Here is a 15,531-nt window from a genome sequence, read left to right as displayed (position 1 = left end):
TTTCAGGCTTTTGATATCAGAGACCTAGAGTTTTTGTTTTCACCTTCAGTGTCACGTGTTAATGAAGTCCTGAATTTAGGGGTGTGTTCAAATCTCCCTGGAAAAACCATTTTTGGGGTCCTTTTGAAATAGAGCAAAAGTCTGATGACATTAGCCACGTTAGGCTTAGTGTATGGAACAGGAAACAGGGTCCAGCCATGTGATTCCTGAGCTCCAGGCATGACTCTTGAGCTTGGGCTATTCAGTTTCAGTTTGATTCTCCACCCGTTTGGGTTTCATGGAGGTCCCAGTCAGCCCTTAGAAGCAGCTGCTGCACTCAGAAAAGAGAGGTTTACTTCTGACCTTCTGTGATCTCTTCATCTGATCTACTGATGAATTGCTCCATCAAAAATCCATGTAACATTCCATCATTACCTCATTTGCCTAGGATTCAGTTTTCTTAAAAAGGAGTGAAGTAAAAAAAAGAAAAGGTTATGGGGGACAATGCAAGTATCAGTTAATTAAATTGTACACACATATTTAACATTGAGATCCTAGAGCAACCTAATTTAAGCTTTCATTTGTTCAAATTGATAGGGTGTTCATTAAGTTTCAAGAGGTTCTTTGAATTTCACCAGAGGTTCAATTTCGTCATCTCTCTAGATGAAATTGTTGAATCCCATTGTCTATGTTGAATCCCATCTTGCCAACTGTTGTGACAGCTTGATGACCAAAACTAATGAATGTGGAATATTGGAGGGGGAGTTGGAGTACGAAGTAGCGGTTCTGGCCTCTGAAATGTTGCCCCATTTGAAGTGTTTATTGTCTAGAATTGCAGTTTTCCTCCACAAAATAATCTTTCAATAGTTTGTAATGAAACACATCACCATGTGTTATTTGGTCAAAGTAGACTGTAATAATTTGAGTTTATTTTGATGTAAGGTAAAAAAAAAATGCCCTTTGGCTTTGACTGCTGATAGTGTTTTCCTCTTTCTTTTGTAGTCATGTGGTCAAGACATTTGTAGGACAGAGGAAGACAAGAAAGTGTCACATTGTATTGTTTCTTTTCTGTTGCCTTAGATGAAGATTGCAGTTATTTGGTTGTAGCTATAAATGACAATGAGTTGAGTAGGTTTGTCTTTAAGAATTAAATCTTAATTTTTTTCTTTCTTGTGGATGATAAGCTACTGATTTTCTGTAGTTGTGCTAATACTTATTTAGAGGAATATACAAATTTTAAAAAACTTGCTTTGTTTGTATTTTAGTTTCCTTTTGCAGCTTCTGATACCAAGGGATATGGTGGGAGCGGAAGTGTTCAGCTTGTATGTAGTCCAAATCTTGCCCTGTTCTGATTAAACACTATCTTTAAAGAAGATTTATGGAAAATGATTGTGAGTTGAGAGGAAGGAATAGGAAATATTTATCTGTGATATTCATAACCAGGGTCTGTGGGAAGTGTCATGGCGTGTCTAGCACCTTAAATGAACCTGGTCGGGCTCAACAGGTTTTTTATTCTCTTTGATGATGTGCCTGATCATCTCTTCTCCAAAGAGAATCAAGCCTTAGCTTGATCAAGCCGAGTATCCTGTTGGATGCATTTCTCCTTACTTTGTATATCATTCCTATAGTTAGGGGTCATTAACTCTTTTAACGAACTAGATGCCATCGAATATATTGCTACATATGTGTGTTTCTTGTTCCTCCCTCTTCTTTCCCTTCATCCTTCCCTTTTCTTCCTTCCTCCCCACTCCTTCATTCCTCATTCGTTTTTACCGAGTGTCTCCTATTTGTAAGGTACCAGGATCTGCAACATCAAAGATAAATAATCTCAAGAAGCCCATGGTCTACTTAGAAAAATAACATTTGTATTTATAATTACAATGTTGTGTGGAACGTGATATGGGCCATGGGAGAGGTGTGAAGGCCAACAGAAAGTGGGAGGATGGAAAGGACTCTTCAAGTGGAAGCCATCAGGGAAGCCTTCATATCTTTGCTTAGAAGCCTAAAAGTTTGTTTTTGAAAAAATAAATTTATTTAAATGAGAAACACACAAGAGGCTAGACTTCAATATCCTAATTATCTAAGAACAACTTGTCCTCCTCCTACTACTTTTGTTTTTAAAGGAATTTTTGATTTGTTATTCTCTTATTCAGACCAAACCACTATGAATGCATTTAATCCATGCATACAGGAATTTGTTTTACTGTCCTCTTTTCTACCATCAATATTCACTGACATCTATAAAATCAATTCCAGAAATTCTAATGAAATACTTTTTAAGAATGTTCTCATCATCCCAGAATTTCTGTTAACTAAAACAAAGAATCTTGGAGCCACAGGGAACTTGAGAGATGATTATGCAGGATAACTGCCTCACTTCACTGATAAAGAAACTGAGGCCCCAAAAGACAGTGACCTGGGTCTCTTATATAAAGCAAAGATTAGAACCTAGTTTCTCTGTCTATACTTTCTACTCTACTATCTTTTGTAAGCTAATATAATTTAAGTTAAGCTAGCATAAGTATATGACAGAGAACCAGAAAAACAGCTGGCAGTGGGAAGATGATTTAGAATTGATATTACTGCGGATGAGGTAGGCCATTTTCACGGAAGTAGCTTCCTTTCTTATTTCTTTCTTTCCTTATGTCCATCCTTCCACATCATTGCCACAATTTGTGAAATAAAGGCTATTCCTGTCACCTTAATGATACCCAGCTAGACAAACTTGCCTCTTAGTATGGTTGGGTGTTGCCCACGCTCATACTTCTCATTTTATTCAAGGCCTAAATGTAGATGTTGCAAGTTTTTTTTTAGGGTTCATTTCATTAAGGTCATGGTTACACCTAGAATAGGTGTATACAATTTTTCTCTCTGTCTCTTTATGTATGTGTGAGTGTGTGTGTATATACACACATGTACATACACATATGTAACGTGTTTTTAATTAGTTCAGAGAGCATAATTGCTTCATCTCACAAATGTATTGAGCAGCTATTTTCTAAAATAATAGCATTATTCAGAAATGTGTTTATACTCACCAACACACATCAGATTACGATTGCATGCTATAGCTTGGTGATGCAACTGTAAAATATCTAGGCAGAATAAAGAATGGGGATAAAGCAAACATAGAATTTGGAATTTCTATTTTTATGTGAGAAATACTTTCTGTTTCTGCTGCTCTAAAAAGTCTCTGTTGATGGTTTGGAGATATAAAGAGTAACTGGGTCCACTCTTAAATGTTGCTTAAAGAGGCCTTGGCCTAGGAAACATATTCAGTATTTAGCTGAGAAATTTTAATTTAGTAAAATGTAATAAATTTATTCCAGAACTCAAACAGCACCAACTGAGTATCTAATATATGCATGGAACTGTTAGTAGGCTGTGGTAATTTTGCTAACTACAAGGAAATAAAGTCTTCCTCAAGGATAAAACATCTATATATAGTTGTGAGAAAATATCAAACGAAGCTCTGACTTTTGGAAAACATAAGTTACAGTGGTGCTCAGTACCTAATATGTACTTAGAAAGTGTTTTTTTGTTTGTTTGTTTGTTTGTTTGTTTGTTTGTTTTGGCTTTTTATCGGCTCTAATCTACTCTGTACCAAGGTGGTTGGTTTATTCTGTATGACTTATAGCCAGCAATCTGTACTTTGGCCCAAATTGTCCACTCTAATCAATCACTTCTGAAGATTCTCAAATCCTGACCTTTTCATTTGTCTATAGTCTGTGGAGACTACATGAGTCTAAACTTTCTATTTATTAAAGTTTTCCCTTCTCCTAGACACCAGCTTAGCTTGTCTGCTATTTCCAGCCTAACCTACTAACTTCATCTTAATTTACTGAACCTATTACTCTTTGAAAGATAGTTCTGCTGTGCCTCTAACTTAAAAGTTGGAATTCCTAGAAAAAGTGGGTAAATTTCTGGACACATAGAACGTACCAAGATAGAGTCAGGAAGAAATAGAAAACCCAAATGGACCAATAATGAGCAACAATATTGAAACTGTAATAAAAAGGATCAGTTGGGTGTGCTGCCTCATACCTGTAATCCCAGCACTTTGGGAGGCTGAGGCAGGTGGATTACTTGAGCTCAGGAGTTTGAGACCAGCCTGGGCAACATGGTGAGACTCTGTCTCTACTAAAATTACAAAATAATAGCTGGGTATGGTAGTGCATGTCTGTGGCCCCAGGTACTTGGAAGGCTGAATTGGGAGGTTTAGTTGAGCCCAGGAGACAGAAGTTGCAGTGAGATTGCACCACTGCACACCAGCATGGGTGTCAGAGCAAGACCTGTCTCAAAAAAATTTTTTAAAGTCTCTCAGTGAAGAAAAGCCCAGGACCCAATGGCTTCATTGCTGAATTCTACCAAACATGTAAAGAATTAATACCAATCCTACTCAAACTATTAAAATTAAAGAGGAGAGAATGCTTCTGAATTCATTCCACAAGGCTTGCATTACCCTGATATCAAAACCAGATAAAAACAAAATGAAAAAAAGAAAACTACAGGCTAATATCATTTATGTATGTGGAAGCAAAAGTCTTCAACAACATACTAGCAAACCAAGTTCAAAAGTGTATTAAAAAGATCATTCACCATGATGAAGTGGGATTCATCCCATAGATGCAAGGATAGTTCAACTTATGCAAATCAACAAATGTGATACATTGCAGAATCATGGACAAAATCCATATGATCATTTTTAAAAGATGTGACAAACGTTCCATAAAATTTAACATCCCTTCATGCTAAAAACTCTCAACAAATTGAGTATAGAAGGAAAATGCCTCAAAGGCCATATATGACAAACTCACAGCTAATATACTGAGCTAATATACTGAAAAAAATTGAAAGCCATATGACTAAGATCTGAAATAAAACAAAAATACCTAATTTCACCACTTCTGTTCAACATTGTATTGTAAGTCCTAGTCAGAGCAATTGGGCTAGAGAAAGAAAGAAAGGGCATCCATATTAGAAAGGAAGAAGTCAGATTATCTGTTTGAAGCAACATAATCTTACATTTAGAAAAATCTACAGACCCCACCAAAAAAAAAACTGTAGAACCAATAAATTCAGTAAAGTTGCAGGATATAAAATCAACAAACAAAAATTAGTAGCATCTCTATAAATTAATAGTAATCAATCTGAAAAAGAAATCAAGAAAGGAGTCCCATTTACAATAGCTTCAAAAAAATGAAGTACCTAGGAACAAATTTAACCAAAATAGTTAAAGATCTTTATGAACAAAACTATATAACAATGAAGAAAGATATCAAAGAGGACCTACACACACAAACAAAAAGAAAGATATCCCATGCTCATGGGTTAAAAGAATTACTGCTAGAATGTCTATACTACCCAAAATAACCTAAAGAGTCAATGCATTCTCTATTAAAATACCAATAACATTCTTTACAGAAATAGAAAAAGATTCTAAAATGTGTATGGAATGACAAAAGACCTCAATAGCTAAAGCAACCCTGAGCAAAAAGAATAATTCTGGAGGAATCACAGTAATTGTCTTCAAATTATACTACAAAGATACAGTAATCAAAACATCGTGGGGCTGGCATAAAAACAGACATATAGACCAATGGATCAGAACAGAGAATCCAGAAATACATCCACACACTTATAGCTAACTCATTTGCAACAAAGTTTCAAGATCATATATTAAAGAAAAGGCAGTCTCTTTAATAAATGGTGCCAGGAAAACTGGATATCCATATGCCCACGAATGAAACTAGATCCCCATCTTTCACTGTATTAAAAAATCAACTCAAAATAGATTAAAGACTTAAATTTAAGCCCTGAGCTGTTAAACTACTAGAAAAAAGCATTGGGGAATTACTACAGGACATTTGCTGGACTAAGAGATTTTTTGGGTAACACCTCAAAAGTACGGGCAACAAAATCAAAAGTAGGCACATAGGATTACATCAAACTCAAAACAAGAGCATGACCAATATTGTGAAAGAATGAAATTGTTCGCTTACTCTTCTGCACACCAGAAGAAACAATCCTTTTTCACTCTTCTTTGCAGCAAAGGAAAAAATCAACAAAGTGAAGAAAGAATGTACAGAATGTGGGAGAATATTTGCAAACTATACATCTTACAAAGGATTAATACCCAGAATATATATGGAACTCAAACAATAGCAAATAATAGCAATAATCTAATTTAAAATGGGCAAAAGACCTGAATACACATTTCTCAAAATAAGGCATACAAATGGCCAAGAGGTATATAAAAAAATGCCAAACATCGTTAATAATCAAGGAAATGCAAATCAAAATCCCATTGAGATACCATCTCACCCAATGGCTGTTGTCGAAAAGGCAAAGAAGTGACAAAAGTTAGCAAGGATGCCCGAAAATGAGAACACTCATACACTGTTGGTGGAAATGTAAATGAGTATAGCCCTTAAAGAAAACAGTATGGAGGTTTCTCAAAAAAAGTGAAAATACAACTACCATATGATTCAGTAATCCCACTGCCGGGTATTTATCCAAAAGAAAGGAAATCATTATGTCATAGAGATATCTGCAGTCCCGTGTTTATTTTAACACTATTCACAGTCAACCTAAGTATCTGTCAATCGATGAATGGATGAAGTATTTGTAGTAGTCTTTGTGGTGTAGGGTTTTGTGTGTTTGCTGGGGCATATCTTCAACATTAAGACAGCCTGCAAGTTGGCCTTAGCCTTTACTTCCTGCTTGCGCAGGCCCTCAGGGTCAGCCAAAAGAGAGAGCTGAGCAATCTCTCAGGTGTTTTCTGGTCATGTGCATGGCTCTGCACATTTGTGTGGTCTTCAAGATCCTTAGGAATATGTCAGAGCTTCTCAAAACCATCTGTGGACAGCTCATTCCCTAAATCATACTGTTATATTATTATTATTTGTAATTATTGAGACAGGGTTTATGAAAGCCCTCATTCCACCACTCCAGAAGTCCCAGCTGTTGCATTTTTGTCTAACCTATGTAAATCACTCCTCAAGATATCTGTGACTTCATTGCCTCCATATTTCTTATATATCAGGAATTGTGAATCTGAATTTCAATGAGTCAAGTGGGTGACACAAATGAGAAAACTGGGCCTTTGGTAAGGATCTAGGATGTGCTTGTGGGTACCATGGGCCCATTTTGGGGAATGTCGCCTCCTCAGGTCTAGCCCACTAGTCTCCATTTGGAAACAGGGACCAAATACTGCCAGATTTTACAATTTGTCAAAAGAAATCTAGATTTTTATAGAAAGAAAATGTGGGCAATTTTTCTGCATTGGTGAGGCAAAATAGCACACTCCTGTGGGCTGAACTTCACCAGCAGGTCCTTGGTATTGTATCCCTTATTAAAATTTGGTGATAATACATACTAGACATTGTCTCTGAATTTTTTTTGTTTTCTATAGAAAATAGTAAGTCACATGATTTTCTTCATGATAGCTGTCTTCTTTTGTAATGTGAGGGAGCTTTGTTATAAGCCTCATAATAGAATTTTTGTTTCTAGCTCATTTTGAATAAGAAGCAATCTATCCTTCTGGAGCTTTCTGACAGGAGGCATGAATTGCTTCTAGATAACTTCCTCTTACCCACTTCTATCTCCAGTCTCTCAATACTATTTGGATGTGCGGTTCTGGGCAAGATTCTGTATGTCTTCATCAACCAAAATTTTACAGGATATAAATCTGGAAGGGGTTAGCAAATGGGAGAAGTTGATCTGATTCTGAAGAGGTCTTGAGAATGAGTTTTTTGTAGTTCTCTGCCATTTTCAGGCAAAGGTCTCCTTTTGGAAATATTCAGTGTTCAACTGCAGCCATAACCAAGGCCTATCTCTGTTGCAAAATACAATTAGCAGGGAGGATCAGATTTTTTTTTCTTTTTTTTTTTTTTTTTTTGTTTTCAGCATTTAAACCATCTCAAACCTGACAGAAATGTTTTCTAGGCCCCTCTCAGTTGCTCATTGTAGAGTATTAGAAACTTTGTGCTTTGTTTGCCTAACTCAAAAATGTGGCAATTTGCGCTGAAACTTTGTAAGTATTCTGTAAAGATAAACTGTCAATTTTTTTTTTTCATGCTAGGCAAAGTTACATGAGGTTATGTCTAGCCTACCTTGCCTATGGTAGGGAATCCTTGTGCATTAATCTTTTTTAATTGTTTTTCCTTCCTGTGGTCTGTACCATTGTTTTTTGTCAAACCTTCTCTAATGCTCTAATAAGGCATTATAAAATGGAAATTACTCCCAGTTCTTTTCTTCATCAGAAAGTTATGCTTTTCTCTCCAGAATGTATAGCTTTAATGCTAAAGTAATATTTCTCTCTGGCTGGCCCAGAATTAAACCCTAAGAAAATATATTGCCAGAAAGTTAAATATAGCTTGGCAGTGTGGCACAATATGCACCCATTCTAAAAGAAGATAGAAATTTATTTTTCAACTTAGTTCTTCTCTCCTAGTACTCACTGGCAAAGATCAGTTGGATGTTAATATCTATTGATTTTGAAATTGGTAGGAAAAGAGAAAATGAAATGTTCGAGGAATAAAAAAGCGAGTTTGAGGAAGAAAAATATCTATTTAATTTGTGAATGGGATAATTATAGGTTAGATAAAATATCTGCCTTTCTGAACATGAGAGGAGCTAGAAAATTTTCTAACTTCTAGAATCATAAATTGGGTATCTGAAAGAGACAGACTGACAAAGAAATATCTTATTCTTCCAAATAAGCACTATTTTCTATGAGAAAACTCAATGTGTCAAGTGAGTAAGAAGACAAGCCACAGAGTGGGAGAAAATATTTGCAAATGGCACATTTGATAAAGAACTATTATCCAAAATATACAGAGAACTCTTAAAACTCAACAATAAAAACACGAACAACCTCATTTTAAACTGCACAAAAGATCTGAACAGAAAACTCACCAAAGAAAATATACAGATGGTATATAAGCTTATTAAAATATGCACAACATCCTATATCATTAGGGAATTGCAAATTAAAACAACAGTGAGATACCACTACATGCCTATTAGGATGGCCAAAATCTGGAACTGACATCACCCAGTGCTAGTGAGAATGTGGAATAACAGGAACTCTCATTCATTGCTGCTAGGAATGCAAAATGATGCCTTGGAAGTACCTAACAGGAAAGCTCATTCATTGCTGGTAGGAATGTAAAGTGGTACTTTGGAAGACAGTTTGGCAGTCTCACAGTTTGGCAGTCTCTTAAAACAAAACAAAACTAGCTATACTCTTAACGTACAATTCAGCCATTGTACTTCTTGATATATATCCAAAGGAGTTGAAAATTCTTACAAAAGTTTTGCACATGATTATGTATGGCAGATTTGTTCATATTTGCCAAAACTTAGAAGCAACCAAGATGTCTCTTACTGGGTGAATTGATAAATAAACTGTGGCACATCCAGGCAATTGAATATTATTCAGTATTAAAAAGAAATGAGCTATCAAGGCATGGAAAGGCATAGAGTAATCTTAAATATATATTACTAAGTGAAAGAAGCCAGTCCAAAAAGACTACATATTGTGTAATTCCAACTACATGACTTCTAGAAAAGGCAAAACTATGGCGACATTAAAAAGATCCAGGGTTTAAAGGGAGGGAGGAACGAATAGGCAGAGCACAGAAGATTTTTAGGGCAGCGAAACTAGTGTGTATGTTACTATTGTAGATACATGTCATTATAAATTTGTTCAAATCCATACAATGTGCAACACTGAGAGTGAACCCTAATGTAAACAATGAACTTTGGGTGATAATGATGTCAGTATAGGCTCATCAGCTATAACGAATGTACCATTCTGGTGGGGGATATTGATAGTCGGGAGGCTTTGGGAAGGGGATAGGTCGGAGGTATATGGAAACTCTGTACTTTCTGCTCAATTTTGCTGTGGGCTTAAAACTCTTCTTAAAAGCCTATTTTAAAAAAGCTTGATATGTAGCACTAGGCCATGTTGTTATGTTAATTTTTTAAAGAAAATTTTCAAGATTACAAAAATTATCAAAAAACTTATTTGTATCTTTGTCCCAAATTGATCTGTGTTAAGGTTCAGTGAAAAGTAAAATAGTAAACATAGTTGAGCAAATGGGCAGGAATTATGAGTATATTCTGAATGGTAAAGATACAAAGTTCTTCTCCCATGTGGTATTTGAAACGGTTCCTCTTTTCTTTCCATCTTTAAATGTGAAGGCATTCATCATTCTCTTTTATTTCTTCACATTTTCCATCCATGTATTTTTTATAAAGGTAGTGGTGCCAAGAACAAAAGCGTTAATCTATTGGTAGCCTGACGTGGGACAATTAATTAAAGCTTTAGGATCAATTTCTCAAACTTCACACTCAATGGTGGGTTCTCTATATCACTGATGTTTTCAAGGTTTAGACCTGCCTATTTAAAAGGTTTTTTAAAATATGTCCAGCTTCTGGTTATAATTCAGTGTTATCACAATGGGGAAATAATTCTAGATGAGGACATTTAAAAATCTCCTTTGAACACCTAATTTTATTCCTTTAGTTGATCAGAAGCCTGTTAGTAATTTTTTTAATAACTCAGAGGCAGCAGCATTGTATGAAGTTTACAAGACCCCTTACCTGGTTATTTTCTAAGTTAGAATTATACCAGCATGTTTCTTTCTGACCCTAAGATGAAGTACGTTTGCTACTTCTCTCAGACCTGCCCTATCTGTCACTCTGGTTATATTTGAGTCCTGGGGTCTAGGAAGTACATTCCTGATATATTTGGAGTCAGCCAGTCTGTAACAAAGGATGAGATCCATTCCAAGGTCAAGTGTTTCGATTTCTTGATTTGTTTTCTTCTCCAGAATAAAGAGCACAAAACAGGCTTGAGGAAATTCTAGTCTCTAGGGTTTTACAAACTACCCAGACTAGGAAGGAAGCATTATTTTTACAATGCTTCCAGACTGGATCACTTTTGCATGATTCAAAATAAGATATTTTTAGACACCTTTATAAAACTTAAACTCTGGTTACGAATTGTCTTCATGTTTATGGGAGGCTTTCTGCTCAATTGTAGTTGAAGTCTTGGTTGTATTTCTCTCATCTGTGATGCAGCTCCTCTGTAAGCGCAGAAGCCTACCGTGGTCAGCACTCAGATACTGTTGCTTTCATGAGAGATTTTTAGCCTCTCCCTGGAATGGTACAAGATTTTACAATTAGTAATGTTATGGCCAAAATCTGCTCATCAAAATAACTACAGAAAATCTTGGGTAAATGACTTCCTTAGTATGTTGAGTATCTTTGTTCGTCTATGACTTGTTATATACAATTGCTGATGATCATCCATGGAATAGGTAAGAGCTAGAAAAATACATGGAAATGTTTACCTAGCTCACAAGAGGAAAAGGTGGCCAAATGTTTACTAGTTACAAAGTAACTAGCAACTCAATCCTACACCAGTATTTAAAGCTGTTTATAAAATGTTTAAAATTTACAAATGTTTAAATAGAATCATCCAGGGACTAGAAGAGGGAGGAGGAATGTGAGGGGTTTTTTGGTGAAAAAGACATATTCTTGTTAGTTCTTCACTCTATGAATAAACTACATTATTTTCAAGTATTTCATTTTTAGCATCTGAAATATCCTTTCACCCATGTCACCAAATCTTCTGGTATTTTGAACCAAACATTTTGAGTAACTTGAAGAAAAGTGATGTAGAAACATAAACTTAGCTCCTTTTCCAACTCTTAATATTTTTGTCTTGGTTCCTGGTTAGATTCTTGCCCAAAGTGCCTAAAATCCAAGGAAATACCACCGGCCCCCTCCCCCAACATTCTGCTTAAATGTGTTTGCCATTGACCAATTTGTGTATGGTTGAGCCCACTCAGGGCAGTTGCTCCCCTTTCTTCCCCTTATTTATATGTGTGCTGCTGAGTAGTAGAAATAAATGATGTAATTAAAATGAGGACCATATTATTTTAAATGCTCCTGAGTTAGAACGTATATATCATATATCATTTCATTATGCTTGGCTTCATTGGAATTCATAGATATTGTATTTTTATGGATTGAAAAACGGTAGCAGCCCTATGCTGAACAAGTGTATTGGAGCCATTTTTCCAACAGCATGTGCTCACTTCACGTGTCAGGGTCACATTTTGGTAATTCTCACAATATTTACAATGTTTCCATCATTATTATATTTGCTATGGTGATCTGTGATCAATGATCTTTGATGTAATGATTGTAATTTTGGAGGGATGCCACCAGCTTTGCCCTTATAAGATGACAGTGTTTAAAGGACAAATACATGTGTTCTGACTACTCTACCAACTGGCTATTCCCCTGTCTGTCTGTCTCTCTCTCTCTCTCCTCAAGCCTCCCTTTTACATGAAACAGAATAATATTGAAAGTAGGTCATGTAATAGTCCTACAATGGCCTCTAAGTGTTTAAGTAAAAGGAAGAGTCATATGTCTCTCACTTTAAATCAAAAGCTAGAAATGATTGTTTAGCAAGGAAGGCATGTAGAAAACCTAGACATATTGTACCAAAGAGTTAATCAATGTGTAAATACAGAGGAAAATTCTTGAAAAAAATTAAATTGCTACCACACTGAACACCCAAATGATAAGAAAGCAGCAGCTTTATTGCTGAAGTAGAGAAATTTTGAGTGGTCTGGATAGAAGATCAAGCCAGCCACAATGTTTCCTTAAGCCAAGTTAAATTTAGAGAAAGCCCTAACTCTCTTTAATTCTATGAAGGCTGAGACAGGTGGGGAAGCGGAAGAAGAAAAGTGGGAATCTAGCAGAGATTGGTTCATGAGACTTAAGGTAAGAAGCCATCTACATAAAATAAAAGTGCAAGGTGATGCAGGAAGTTCTAATATAGAAGCTGTAGCAAGTTATGTAGAAGATCTAGCTAAAATTATTGATGAAGGTGGCCATGCTAAATAGTAGATTTTCACTGGAGAAGAAACAACCTTATATTGGAAGATGATCATCTAAGACTTTCACAGCTAGAAAGGGGAAGTCAATGCCTGACTTAGAAGCTTCAAAGGACAGGCTGACTCTCTTGTTAGCGTCTAATGCAGCTGATGACTTTAAGTTGAAGCCAATGCTCATTGACCAAAAATCCTAGAGCCCTTAAGAATAATGCTATATGGTCTCTGCCTGTGCTTTATAAGTGGAACTACAAAGCCTAGATGACAACTCATCTGTTTATAGTATGGTTATTGAACATTTTAAGTCCACTGTTGAGACCTACTGCTCAGAGAAAGAGATTCCTTTCAAAATATTACTGTGCGTTGACAATGCACCTGTTCACTCAAGAGCTCTGATGGAGGTGCACAAGGAGATTAATGTTGTTTTCATGGCTAATAACACAATATCCATTCCGCAGCCCATGGATCAAGGAGTAATTTTGATTTTCAAGTCTTATTATTTGAAAAACACATTTTGTAAGACTATAGTTGCCATAGATATAGACAACAATTCCTTTAATGGAAATTAAAAACCTCCTGGAAAGGATTCATCATTCTAAATGACATTAAGAATATTCATAACTCATGGGAGGAGGTCAAAATAGCAACCTTAACAGGAGTGTGGAAGAAATGGATTCCAACCCCTTACTTTGAAGGGTTCAATGTAAAGTCACTAGCTGCATTATTTTCTAGCAACTTGAGTTAAGGAAGTAACTGCAGATGTGATAGAAATAGCAAGAGAACTAGAATTAAAAGTGGGTTCTGAAGATGTGATTGAATTGCTGCAATCTCATGGTAAAACTTGAACTGATGAACGGTTGTTTCTTATGCATGAAAATAGAAAACGGTTTCACGAGGTGGACTCCACTCTTGCTGAAGATACTGTGAACATTGTCAAAATGACAACAAAGGACTTAGAATATTACATAAGTTTAGTTAATAAAGCAAGGACAATTTTTAAGAGGACTCCAATTTTGAAAGAGGTTTTGTTGTGAGTAAATGCTATCAAACAGCATCACATGCTACAGAGAAATTTTTTTGTAAAAGGAAGAGTAACTGAAGATGCTGACTTTATTGTCTTACTTTACTAAATTGCCACAGCCATCCCAAACTTCAGCAAACATCACCCTGATTAGGCAGTAGCCATCGACACTGAAGCAAGGCCCTCTACCAGCAGAAAGATGATGACTCTTTGAAGGCTCAGATGATTGTTAGAATTTTTTAGCAACAAGGAATTTTTAAGTTGTGTGCATTTTTTGAGACATAATTCTATTGCACACTGAAAAGACTACAATATAAACATAACTTTTATATGCACTGGTAAACCAAAAATTATGGTATGACTTGCTTAATAGGGTATTTTGCATAACTGCCATAATCTGCAACTTACCTTCCAATATATCCAAGGTATGCCTGTATAAGAAAAATGTAATATATTTTTTTCAGTTTCTGAGCTGTGGATAGAGGCTTGGTGCTTCAAAAATGTTTGATTTGGATAATGCTAGGGAAAATTACATAGTACATTTCTTTTTAAAGTAGTACTGTTGTTCTCTCCCTTTTTGCTCCCACAGAATATCTCTGTGAATGCAATGGATTTCCTCATTTTCAGCCAACTTTTAAGAATAGAGGTCATTTGCATAATGCTGATGTTTAGTTGCAGTTTTTTCTCTTTGGAGGCACATAGAATTCTCATTCTTTGCACACTGCTTTCTTCTTCCTCTTCTCTCGTCATTCCCAAAGAAGATGGTCTTAATAATTTAGATCAGGGGAGTCTTCACGAGGTAGCCTCCAAAGAGCTGAGAATCGCTATGAAAGAGAACAGAGAGGAAGAAGTGGCTGAGTCTTTTTCTTTAAACTGGAGAAAATAACATCTTGGTGATTTGATGGTAACTCTCTCTCTCATTTATCTACCTAAAGACCCACTACAAGGATCTTTCACTGCCTTGGTCAGGATCTATCAAAGATCCACCTTTTCTTCACATTCAGATAAAAGCATATCACACCTGAAAAAGTTGGCCCAGACATGGTTTGGCCGTCATCTCTTCAAGAAAACATTTGTCAAACTTTCTAACCAGGCCCTCCTTTGGGCACCCTAGTCCCTGATACATACCTCTGACTTAGATAATATAGTGATATTGAAATGATCCGATATGTTTACTATCTCTGTATTCCCAGTCTGTATTAGTTTGTTCTCATGCTGCTATAAGGACATACCCAAGACTGGGTAATTTATAAAGGAAAGAGCTTTAATTGACTCACAGTTCTACAGGGCTAGGGAGGCCTCAGGCAACTTATAACCATGGTGGAAGGGGAAGCAAACGTGACCTTCTTCACATGGTGGCAGCAAGGAGAAGTGCAGAGCGAGGTTGGGGAAAAGCCCCTTATAAACCATCAGATCTTGCAGATCTTGTGAGCACTCACTCATTATCATGGGAACAGCATGTAGGTAACCGCCCCCATGGGGGACCTCCCACCAGGTCCCTCACACAACACATTGGGATTCTGGGAACTACAATTTAAGATGAGATTTGAGTGGAGACACAGCAAAATTATATCATGGTCCCTAGGATTTTGTGATCTTTAGGCACTGCAGAAC

General features: G+C 36.2%; 1 long non-coding RNA gene across 1 annotated transcript; it reads right to left on the bottom strand.

Moving 5' to 3' along the window:
- Positions 1-10,481: 10,481 nt before the first annotated feature.
- Positions 10,482-14,741, bottom strand: LOC130541535 (uncharacterized). Its single transcript, XR_008955602.1, has 2 exons — positions 14,326-14,741; positions 10,482-11,147 (listed from the first exon to the last, which is right to left on the bottom strand). It is a non-coding gene; the product is annotated as an uncharacterized LOC130541535 (long non-coding RNA).
- Positions 14,742-15,531: the final 790 nt, after the last annotated feature.

This window comes from Pan paniscus, chromosome 4 (assembly GCF_029289425.2).
Source record: "Pan paniscus chromosome 4, NHGRI_mPanPan1-v2.0_pri, whole genome shotgun sequence".
In the NCBI taxonomy this organism is placed as follows: Eukaryota; Metazoa; Chordata; class Mammalia; order Primates; family Hominidae; genus Pan; species Pan paniscus.
The sequence above is the reverse complement of the archived record's forward strand: the minus strand, read 5'-3'. Positions and strand labels throughout refer to the sequence as shown.